This window comes from Sciurus carolinensis, chromosome 3 (genome assembly GCF_902686445.1).
Source record: "Sciurus carolinensis chromosome 3, mSciCar1.2, whole genome shotgun sequence".
Lineage (NCBI taxonomy): Eukaryota > Metazoa > Chordata > Mammalia > Rodentia > Sciuridae > Sciurus > Sciurus carolinensis.
Genome location: NC_062215.1, coordinates 42,960,915 through 42,971,112, shown reverse-complemented (window position 1 = coordinate 42,971,112; position 10,198 = coordinate 42,960,915). Strand labels below are relative to the sequence as shown.

The following is a 10,198-nucleotide window of genomic DNA, read 5'->3' as shown; positions in this document are numbered from 1 at the left end:
TTGCAGAACACTTATGGTACTACTGCTGGAAAGTAGCAGAATGGTTACTTAAAATGAGGTGGTGGGGCAAAAGGGCCAAAATGAAGACCACATCATCCCTTGGGAAAAAATTTTACATTCATACCATAAAAGACTTCAAAGAGGATAAAACACAGGAAGCCATGAAATGGTAGACCCAGAAACACCTAGCATGAAACACTCCATATACATTTCTCAAATACATATGTAAAAACAAATAGAATTTTCAAAAATATTGAGTTGCTCTATTTTAAGATTTTAAGTCTTTGCAGGGTGTAAGGGTTACTTGGTTTTCTAGTTTTATTTGGTCACAAAATATTTAATTTTTTTCATGGAGAGAATAGGAGGTAATCATTAACCCAAAAGAATAAAATAAAAGGATTTATAATCAACAATATGCAGAAAAAAAGCAAAATTACAAATCCTAGTCTATCTGAATGAAAATCTTTCATGTTCATGCTGATACACATCTGAGCGCTTATCATCAATGTGTGCAGTTAAGGGAAAAAATGAAAAGGGCAGCGCAATTTAAATCTCCAGTGTTTCAAAGGAAGTACTTTTTAAAATGTAGGTACATTTAGTTGTTCTGTAAAATAGATGCCACACTGAAGGATAAAGGGAGACAATTGTGTAAGGAGTTCTGACTCCCCCACGACCTGGCCCTACGCACTGCAACCATCTTTAAACTGCTGAACTTAATCTCAACAGTTACCGTTTTTTGTTTTTGTTTTTTCTCCTCTTCAGTTCACATTTCAGGCTGTTCAGCAGATGCCTGTGATTCTGGAGAATCAAATTGCTGGTGAAAGTTTGTTCTGTTTCTTCAGTTTTTCAGGAGCTTTTCTCCATAAGATAATTTCCTGCTGCTTGAAGTACCATCTGTCTTCCTCATCAGTAAGCATCGGATTCAAGAAGTTCCCTACTGAGTCCTTTCCGTGAATCCCTGTCCTTGAAGTTCAGCTTGCCATATAGTGGCACAATGCTGGCCAGTAATGCCAGGGGTTGAACCCAGGGCTTCGCATACCCTAGACAGTCACTCTACCATGGATCTACACTCCTGGGACCTTTATTTAAAAGGCTCATGCTTCTGATGTAACCCTTCCACTTAGCTGTGAAAATACAGTAATCAGAACTGCTTGGTATCTTCCTGAATGAGACTTAATAGGGGCCCATATACTTTACTTCATCTAGAGATTTTCTCAAGCATCTTCAAAGATGCTGAAGTACCCAGTCACAATGAGCGTGGGAACCAGAAGGAGGATAGATGCACTTATTCTGAAGACATCTCTTCAACAGAACCTATCCCTTTGCTTCCAACACCTTATCTTTTCCCATCATTTCCAGGGTGTATGAGCAACTCATGATGGTATCATACATCCCCAGGTAACTTTAAGAAGCAGCAGAAGCAAGCAGTACTTCCAGCCAGGCCATCAGGCACCATCGCTTACCTGCCCAACAGCCCAAAGTCAGCATTATAGGTAACTGGCAGGACTAATCCCTTACATGGCTCCACCATTGGTTGTGGCCATGACAAAGACTTATATCCCTGTATTAGCTTTTACTCAGATGACTTATGGAGCCAGCTTCCTGTCTTTCTTGGGAGGTGTTAGATGGGGTTTTGCTCTGCCAGAAGGTAGTCCAGCCAAACCAGACTACCTTAATTTAGCTAATACTACGACTCCTATTGTGTTTTCATGGCTTGCCTGCCTTATTTCTGAAAGACTCAGTGAAGCCATAGTCTTAGTAATAGTAGGTTTGGGAATAGCATTACAGGTTGAAAATTTTCTCTTGCAACATTATCCAAACTGGTTCAAGGCCCTAAGAAGAGTTTTTGCTTCAGTGGTTTTTTTTTTTTTTTTTTCATTTGTAGTCATTTAACTACTTGAAGATATTTACCCAGAGAAAGGACCCAAGAGACCTGGTCAAGTGGAATAAATATACAACTATTTTATAAAGTTGCATTTTGGCATGACCTTTTTCCACTTCTGTTTGGCTCTTTCCCCCCCCCGTTTCACTAGTGGTATTTCTTTATAAGTTGTTTTTCATTTCTAAAAATTATTTCATAGTAATGCCTGAGCAAGAACTCAAAAATCCCTAACAGGTCTTTGTCATGCCATATAGGTTAGTTTACATTCTGTCTTTTTATGAATGATATGTCATCCACTTAAACCTTTCAATGTTTTATCTTGAAAAATATAAAATAAAAAAGGTTAAACCTGAAACAAAACAACAACAAAAAAGAGGTACCCTACTGAACATTTTTTGTTCACATCTCTCATGGTTGGTGTTGGATCATAGCCTGCTAAAAACAGTCTTATAAGAATGGATTCACCAATTCCTGTGATCTCTTTTTTAATCAGCTGTAACTCCGTGTGTGTGTGTGTGTGTGTGTGTGTGTGTGTGTGTGGTGCTGGGGATCGAACCCAGGGTCTTGTGCTTGTGAGGCAAGCACTCTACCAACTGAGCTATCTCCCCAGCCTCATGTGTTGTATTTTTATTCTTCCAATAAGACGTAAATTTTTCCAACAGTCACATCCTTTAAATGATATTTTGACTTATTGTGTTCAAACTCTATATGCAGATACCCTATTAAGAGGGAAGTGGGCATTGAAACATCAGGACAGGTGGCAAGCTGGTAAAAAATAAGATCATACTCTTTCACCAAGTCTGTCAGTCTGCTCACTATTGTCACCTTAAGAAGATACCTTAAGCGGACATTGGCATCAATGTAAGATTCACATGGCTTTTCAACTTGCATAAAATCGAAATCATAACTTCTGCTCTGAGTCAGTTTTCCAGGTAAGGCTAGTTCTTTCACTAGGTTTACAAATTCATGTCATTCTTGTCCTTAAAGAGTTCTTTCCTGAAACAGATTCTCCATTACAGAAGAGACGGGCCTTTCTACTTCGCCATCTTCAGTTTCTTTTCTGTCATTTTCCTGGTTTTCCCATCATTAAGGACAACATCAATTTCACAAATGGGACCCAAAAAGCCTCCAAGGATACTCATTGTTAGCACTGCCACCGCCATGTCCCCACCACTTCACTCCTCTTTCATATGTCATTTAAAGGCTTTGGATGTATCTAGCGTAGATAGTGCTGCTGAGATTCAGTATAACCCCCATTGTTTCTTGTGTGTTTTTAGCTGTTATTGTAAGCTGTAAGATAGGAGGGGGTTTTGATTTTTGGTGTTGACAAAACAAGACTGGGAGAACTTGTTTGGTCCTTAAGATCTGAACATTTGTTTGGGATTGAAAGACAGAGTAAAACCCAGTATTTTGCTGAGGAATCTAGCTAGTGAGGGAGGTGGACATGCTGTGGCCAGGGACCTAATGAAGCAAGGCACAAGGCAGTGAGGAGGAGGGCGTAGGTGAAGAAGAAAAAGGTAGAAAATGATAAGCTACTGTAAGACTAATTCTTTAAAGGAGAGTTGGAGTTAGCTACATTGATAACAAACCAACTAGAACAAATAATATTGCAGGGACAAAAAAGTTCTTTTCATAATGATAAGGGGCTCAGTTATTCAAGAATTTGTGATAATCCTAAACATTATGAACTGGGAACGTAGTTTCAGAATGTGTGAAGCAGATTCTAGTCACTGCAAGGAGAAATCAATATGTCCAAGATAGTCAGTGATTTCATTATTCCTCTGTCAGTAATGGATAGAACAAGTAGAAAATCAATGAGCTTGCAGAGGACGAGAATGACCCTGTCAACCAGGAGACTCTACTTCATAGTTTAGAACACTCCATTCAGGGACAGCAGAAGATCCACTCTTTTTGAGTACAAACTCATTACTAAGACCATATTCTGGAACATAAAACAAGGCTCATGCTAATAATTATTCAAGTTATACAAAATAAGTTCTGTGGCCACACTGGAATTAAGAATGACTTCAATAATGGAAGTCTAGAGTCTGTGGTAACTAAACCACACCTTCTAGATAAACCATGAGTCAAAGAAGAAATCAAAAAGGGAATCAGAAAGTGTTTAGAACTGAATGAAAATGAAACAGCACTTCAAAATTTGTGATAAGTCATTAAAATCTCTCTAGGGAGAAATCTGTAGGACTCAACACTTGTATTGGAAAAAACTTTCCTTACATGTTTTGTAGTTTCCAGAAATTTTTCACCTGCTTGCTTACATTTATTCCTAGGTGTTTATTCTTTTCAAGGTCAGTTTAATGGAATTCCTTTCTTCATTTCCATTCAGATTGTTCATTGCTAGTATATATAAGACACCACGGATTTTTTTTTTTTTTTGGCAGTGCTGGGGATTGAACCCAGGGCCTCATGCTTACAAGGCAAGCACTCTACCGACTGAGCTATCTCCCCAGCCCTACCACTGATTTTTATGTGTTGATTAGGTCCTCTGCAAGTTTGCTGACTTCCTGTGCTGGCTTTGGTAGTGTTTCGGTAGATTCTTTGGAATTATCTGTATGTAGCATCATATCATATCATCTGCTAATAGGGCCTCTCTTCCTCCTTTCTGATTTGGATTACTCCTGTCATTCTCCTTCTTGCCTAGTTGCTCTGGCCAGCAGACAGTCCAGTGCTGAGGGGCAGTGGTTCAGGAGGCGTCCTTTGTTGTTCTTGCTCTTCAGGGACAGTTTTCATTCTTCCACCTTTGTTAGCTCAACTCTGGGTTTCCTTCGTCATCCTTTATGAGATTGAGGAAGTTCCCTTCTCCTCCTAGTATGTTGGGAGTTCTTATCATGTGACATTAATGTCCTAAAGGCTTTGTTTTCCTTTTTAGTATAGAAACTTTGGTGTTTGTTTTATTGTGACTGGTGCTGATTCCAAAAGCAAAGTCTCCAGTCGCAGTCATAGGTGATGTTACAGGAAGAACTGCCATCATTGTGGTGTGGAGACCTTTTCCATTATTATTAATTGTGTAGGTACCATTGTTATCTGTTGACTTATTTATTAACTGTGCACATGTAAAAGGATGATGGTGTGACCAGGTAAGTCTCACATGAGTTGGTGCCTTGTATAAAATACTTACTTTGGCTCACAAACTGAAAAAATGCTCATTTATTTATTAAAAGATTGGTAACTGCTTAGTTAAGTATTGTACAGTTGTTTGTTGATGATAATATATAAACTGTCTTACAGTTGAAGTAGGCTACAAAGTTGATAACTATTTCAAAACTGAGGCCTGGGATGTGGCTCAGTGGCAGAGAATATGTTTAACATGTAGGAGGCCCTGGGTTCCACTCCCAGCCTCACATACACAGACACACACACACAGACACACACACACACACACACAATCACAGATTGTCTCACACATCATAAAACAATGCACAAAAGAGTACAGCCTATTAAAGGAGGGTAGAATGAGCACTGGTTAACTCACTGCACTGAAAGCCTTCCCTGTGCTTGCTCTAGCCCCTGTTTTCTCCCACAATGAAGTTGTCACTAGCCTGAGAATTGTCCATTCTTGTCCTCACCATTCTTTACAATCTACAGTGAGAATGTGTTTCTTAGTGCTTTATTATTTTGCTTGGCTTGTAGTTGATGTTACCATAAATGATTTCTCTGGGTACACTTTTGTTCAGGACCATGGTTGAGATTTACTTGCTTAATGACATGGATCTGGACATTATTATTTTTTGCTGCGGTATGATCTTCCCTGGTGTAACTGTTACACCTGATTTATCTGTTCTCCAGGCATTGAATATAGAGGTTTTTTTTTAGATTTCCAAATAGTACTGCTTTGATCGAGATGATTATAGGTTTGAGGGCAGCCTAGCGACTCAGAGAGAGCTTCAGCAACTGAGCAAGACCCTGTCTCAAAATTCAAAAGAAAAAGAACCAGGGATGTAGCTCAGTGGTGAAGTGCCACTGGATTCAACACCCAGCAACAAAAAAGATGAAAATAAAAAAATAATAAACTTAGACCTGTGTGGCATTTACCCTGTGAAGGAAACTTTAGCAGCCCCTTCAAACATTACATGACCAAGGAAAAATCAGACTGCACTTTATTTGAGAAATGCAGACTAGGCACATCACAGGGTTAGACTGATGAGGGGTTGCTGGGGACTAGCAGGAGGTGAGGGGAGGGGAGGGAGTGGTTATGGATAACAAATTCAGGAAAATGTTCTAGAATTACATAGTGGTGATTAGTGCACAGTTTTGAAAATGTACTTAACGCCAATAAACTGAATCTTTTAAAAACAAAATCTTTAATTTAAAAGAAGCTAATTTAAACAAAAATATAAATACATAAAATAAATACAAGGAAAAAATAAATGGCAGGAGAGGGTAAAGGCAGCACTGGGGTGGGAACAGGTATAAGGGGACACTCAGTGGGTGTTGCTGGCTGAGTGGCCAGTAGGAGGTGCTGTCCTGGAGCTGCCATTGCAGGTATTTCCAGCTCTAGGTCTCCCTCAGGTGGTGAAGGTGGTGGAACTTGATCAGGAGTCTCCACAAGCACCAGAGGGGACCCTGCAGCTGCAAGAGGAGTAAAGGTTGGCAACTATCCATGTTCCTTCCAGGAAGAAAATACTTCCCACTGCATTTCACAGAGCTCCACACAGGACCCACCCCCACCCTCACCCCGGGAAGTGTTCCCAGAATGCATGTAGACAATGATGGCTCTGCTGCTTATTGTTCCTGCCCTGCCTGGGTTTCTGGAAGATCTGCTCTGCATGTCCTGCCCCATCCCAACCCCACATGCTCAGCCCCAACACCCCAGACCTCTTCACCTTCAGCCCCGTCCTCCATGGGCTCTGGGTTTTCTATCAAGACTTGGAGCCCATGGCCTTGGTCCTCCGGGTCAGGACCTATTACATAGATGTAACTGTAGATATTTCCAGGTGGACTGTGAATCAGCTGCAAGCCACGGAGTGAGGAGACCACCCTAGAGGGGAGGCGGGAAGTAGCATAAGAAGCCTGGCCTTTTCTACCATGAGATCAGTTTCCCCCTGTTCAGAGGAGTAGGCTGAGGCACAGGGAGGTACAGGGCCAGTTCCAGGACTAACAGCTATATGTGACCCTGTCACCCTGGGCAGGGCTCACCTTCCCAACATTAGTTCCGTCTCCTGGTGGGTGCTGGAACTCAAGATGCTGGACATGGAAGAGGAGTAGTCATCCTGCAAGGCAGACACCAGGGTCTCCTCCCCGCTCTCCGGTGAGTTTGCCTGGAACACATAGAATTCTGGTATCATCCACCTCTGTAGCCACCTCTCCCTTCTGAGGTGGAACATGGAGGAGACATAGAGTCAGTGTGCATCCTGTGACCCACCAGAAGTGTTTGGGGATGGTGTTCAGTGCAAAATCTAAAGCCCTAAGGGGCTTGTCCCGGAGGAGGAGAGAAGAGCCCCAGCAGAAAGAAGGCTGGCAGAGTTCAAAGAGGAATTGCCCAGGGAATAGTTAGACACAGTAGCAGCTTGAGGTCAGTTTGTGAGCTGACCACAGATGGTAGCTCCATGTATTAGGAGCATTACCCCATGAGTCCTACCAGAACATCATCCTCTGGAGATGAGAAAACAGGCTCAACCCTACAGGAAGGTCCCAAGTTGTGGATGTCTAAGACATTCTCTGTGGTGGTGTTAAAATTGCTCCAGGAGGGGATGAGGTCTAGGTGCCACAGTCCTGATAGGCTGAATGGTTGTGGGAACTGGGCCCACCTGGAAGGTGGTGAAGCCCAGAGAGACCCAGCCCCCAGCTCTAGAGTCCGGGGTGTGTTTTTTGAGACAGCAAGTGACAGAGAAATGGACCAAGTGGCAAGAGTTCCCTGATGTTTGAGATAAACAGAGCCCTACTAATCCTGATGATGTGGAAGACTTGGAGAGTGTGTGGAAAGACAGTCAGGTCACTCCCATCTGGACACCTGGGTCCAGGAGTTACAGTCAGCTGAATGGTGGGAAATCATCAGAGGAAGGGAAGTGAAGAGTGTCAGTGTTGCTGTTGTGATGTTGTCATGGGGACAGTGAGCTTGCGTGAGATCAAGGCCAAGACTTGAAAAGATGGTGGGAATGGGTGAGGAGTTGGTGCTCAGATCCTTATTGTTCAGGACTCTCCCCCTGAACTTTCTATGCCTACACAAAACATGGTCAGGGTGGTGTCTGGGCTTAGTGTCCCCCTCTGTTCTTCTCTTGGTCCTGGCTGTGTAGTCCCCTCTGCTCCCACACTCGCCCTGAGACTGAGCTCCTTCCAACTGATTCTTGCCCTGGCTCTCCCACCATTGTATTGGAGTTGAAGCCCCTCCTCCAGTTCTGTATGAGATCCTGCAGAGAGCAGGTATACAGAGAGCCTGGTAACTGGCAAGGAGCTACAGGACCTGCCCAGGCTGTGTTCAGGCTGTTTCTGCCTCTTTTTTCGTTCTTCTCCCAAACCTCATACAGACCCTGTGTATGAGGACAAGGGATGATACTGGGGGCCCAGAATGAACTCTGGACACTGCCAATCTCCAACTCCCACCCTGTCCTGGCAATGACCATGATAGGACACCTGGCTTATAGTCTCCAACCACCTGCTTCTGCCTCAACTCCCTATTTCCAAAACTCAGCTGGAAGGCATTGTAGGGGTACTCACGGGGGTGGACTGTTGTGTGTTCATTTGCCCAGGGCTGATGGGTTGTGGCCTTTTTCTTTTCCTGACACATGGGCAGAGGAGGTGGGAGTGGGAACCAACCAGCACTCCATTCTTTGTAACAAATTCTGCTGTTGGTGCATCCTGGGGCTGGAACCTGCAGAAGGGCCATGCAGCCAGAAAGGAAGCTCTGTCTGTGGATCTCCTTGAGCGTTGTCCCCTAGGTATGCAAGAAAACATGTTGGCTTGTGAAGTGTATTTCACCAAATGAGCTGGGGAGGAGGCTGTTGCTAGAATGTGGGTGTCTGGTTATGAAGTTCCAAGTTTTGTTTGGATCTATCAGCAAGGAACAGAGGCCATGTCTTGGGGTCCCTGACCTGATGCCTCCTCAAGATAGAATTACATATGTGCCTCTAGGCTACTGTTGGGTCTCCTCCAGGACCATGACATGTCCATATGTGTACACAGACATCCCCAACACTGTCCACTACGTCTCTTGACAGGACTGGGTGCACCCAGGGTCCCAGCTCTGAGGAGACAGACCTGGGTCTAGACCCAGTACCTTCTTCTATCCTTTCATGTGACATTGGCCAAGTCATCAAGTCTCTCAAGTCTTCCCCAGTCTCCCACCACACAGTGGGGTCATCTTGGCATCTGCTTCCTAGTGATGTCACCAGGCATATGTGAGGTAGAACTTAGAAAACCTATTGCCACCTGTGTGTAATGAACAGAAGTAGAAATAAAATATAGCAACCACTGGAATGTCACACAGAATAGAGCTAACAACAGGCCTAGTTTCCTTTGTCATGACTTTGTAACCTTGTCATTTTCCATCCTGGCCACCTTTTCTGTCTGCTTCAAGAGAGAGTTGAAATGCAATTATCAGATATCCTCATCTCTTGGCCTTCCAGTTGCTTCCTATTGTCTTCAGATCAGACCTAGGTGCCCCAACCAGGCCCGTGTGCTGGGTATATTGCTTAGCAGCTCCCAACTCCCCTTACCCTGGTGTGCACATCTGAGCAGTCCCCTCCCATTCAGTGTGACCTGGGTTTAGTGTCTCCTTTGTGACCTCTGGAGCATGACAAATGTTGATGTGGTGACACCTCCAAGATTTACTGATGAAACAACTGTGGCTAACATGTCACTCTCTCTTTTCTTGTTTCTTTCTTCTTCTTTTGGTGTCATTTCCTTGACCCTCTCTCCCTGGGATCTCTGGCTCTGGGGAATCTGCTGTTCTCTTCTGTGGCTCCTTAAGGAAAGGCTTTTGAGTTTTAGGACAGAGATGGCAACAGATGGGGAGAAATGAGGCCTTGTCCTAGTGGAGTCCTGGCAGTAACCCTGTGACTCAGTTTAGAAGCAGATCTTGCCGTAACTGAGCCTCAGCTAAGAATGTGGCCCCAGTCTCATGGGAGACATGGCAGAAGCCCCAGCAGAGACCTCCTGCACTTCTGATCCAAAAAAAAAAAAAAAAAAAAAAAAAAGTGAGAGCACAAATGTTTGTTGTTTCATTGGATTTATGTTAATTCTTCAAACAGTGTTGGGTCACTGTACAGTCTGTTAGTGCCCAGAACCTGCCACAGCATGGTCCATCCACCCTGCTCTCCTCCTGGGCTTCCTTCAGTCACACAGGCTGCCCTCCCACCTCCT

At 43.6% G+C, this 10,198-nt stretch overlaps 2 pseudogenes; both read right to left on the bottom strand.

Annotated features, from left to right (window-relative positions):
- Nucleotides 1-763: 763 nt before the first annotated feature.
- On the bottom strand, nucleotides 764-3,024 carry LOC124980925 (vacuolar protein sorting-associated protein 26A-like; annotated as a pseudogene).
- A 702-nt stretch (nucleotides 3,025-3,726) lies between these two features.
- LOC124979310 (BTB/POZ domain-containing protein 7-like) overlaps nucleotides 3,727-10,198 on the bottom strand; it is a 32,304-nt pseudogene continuing 25,832 nt past the window's right edge.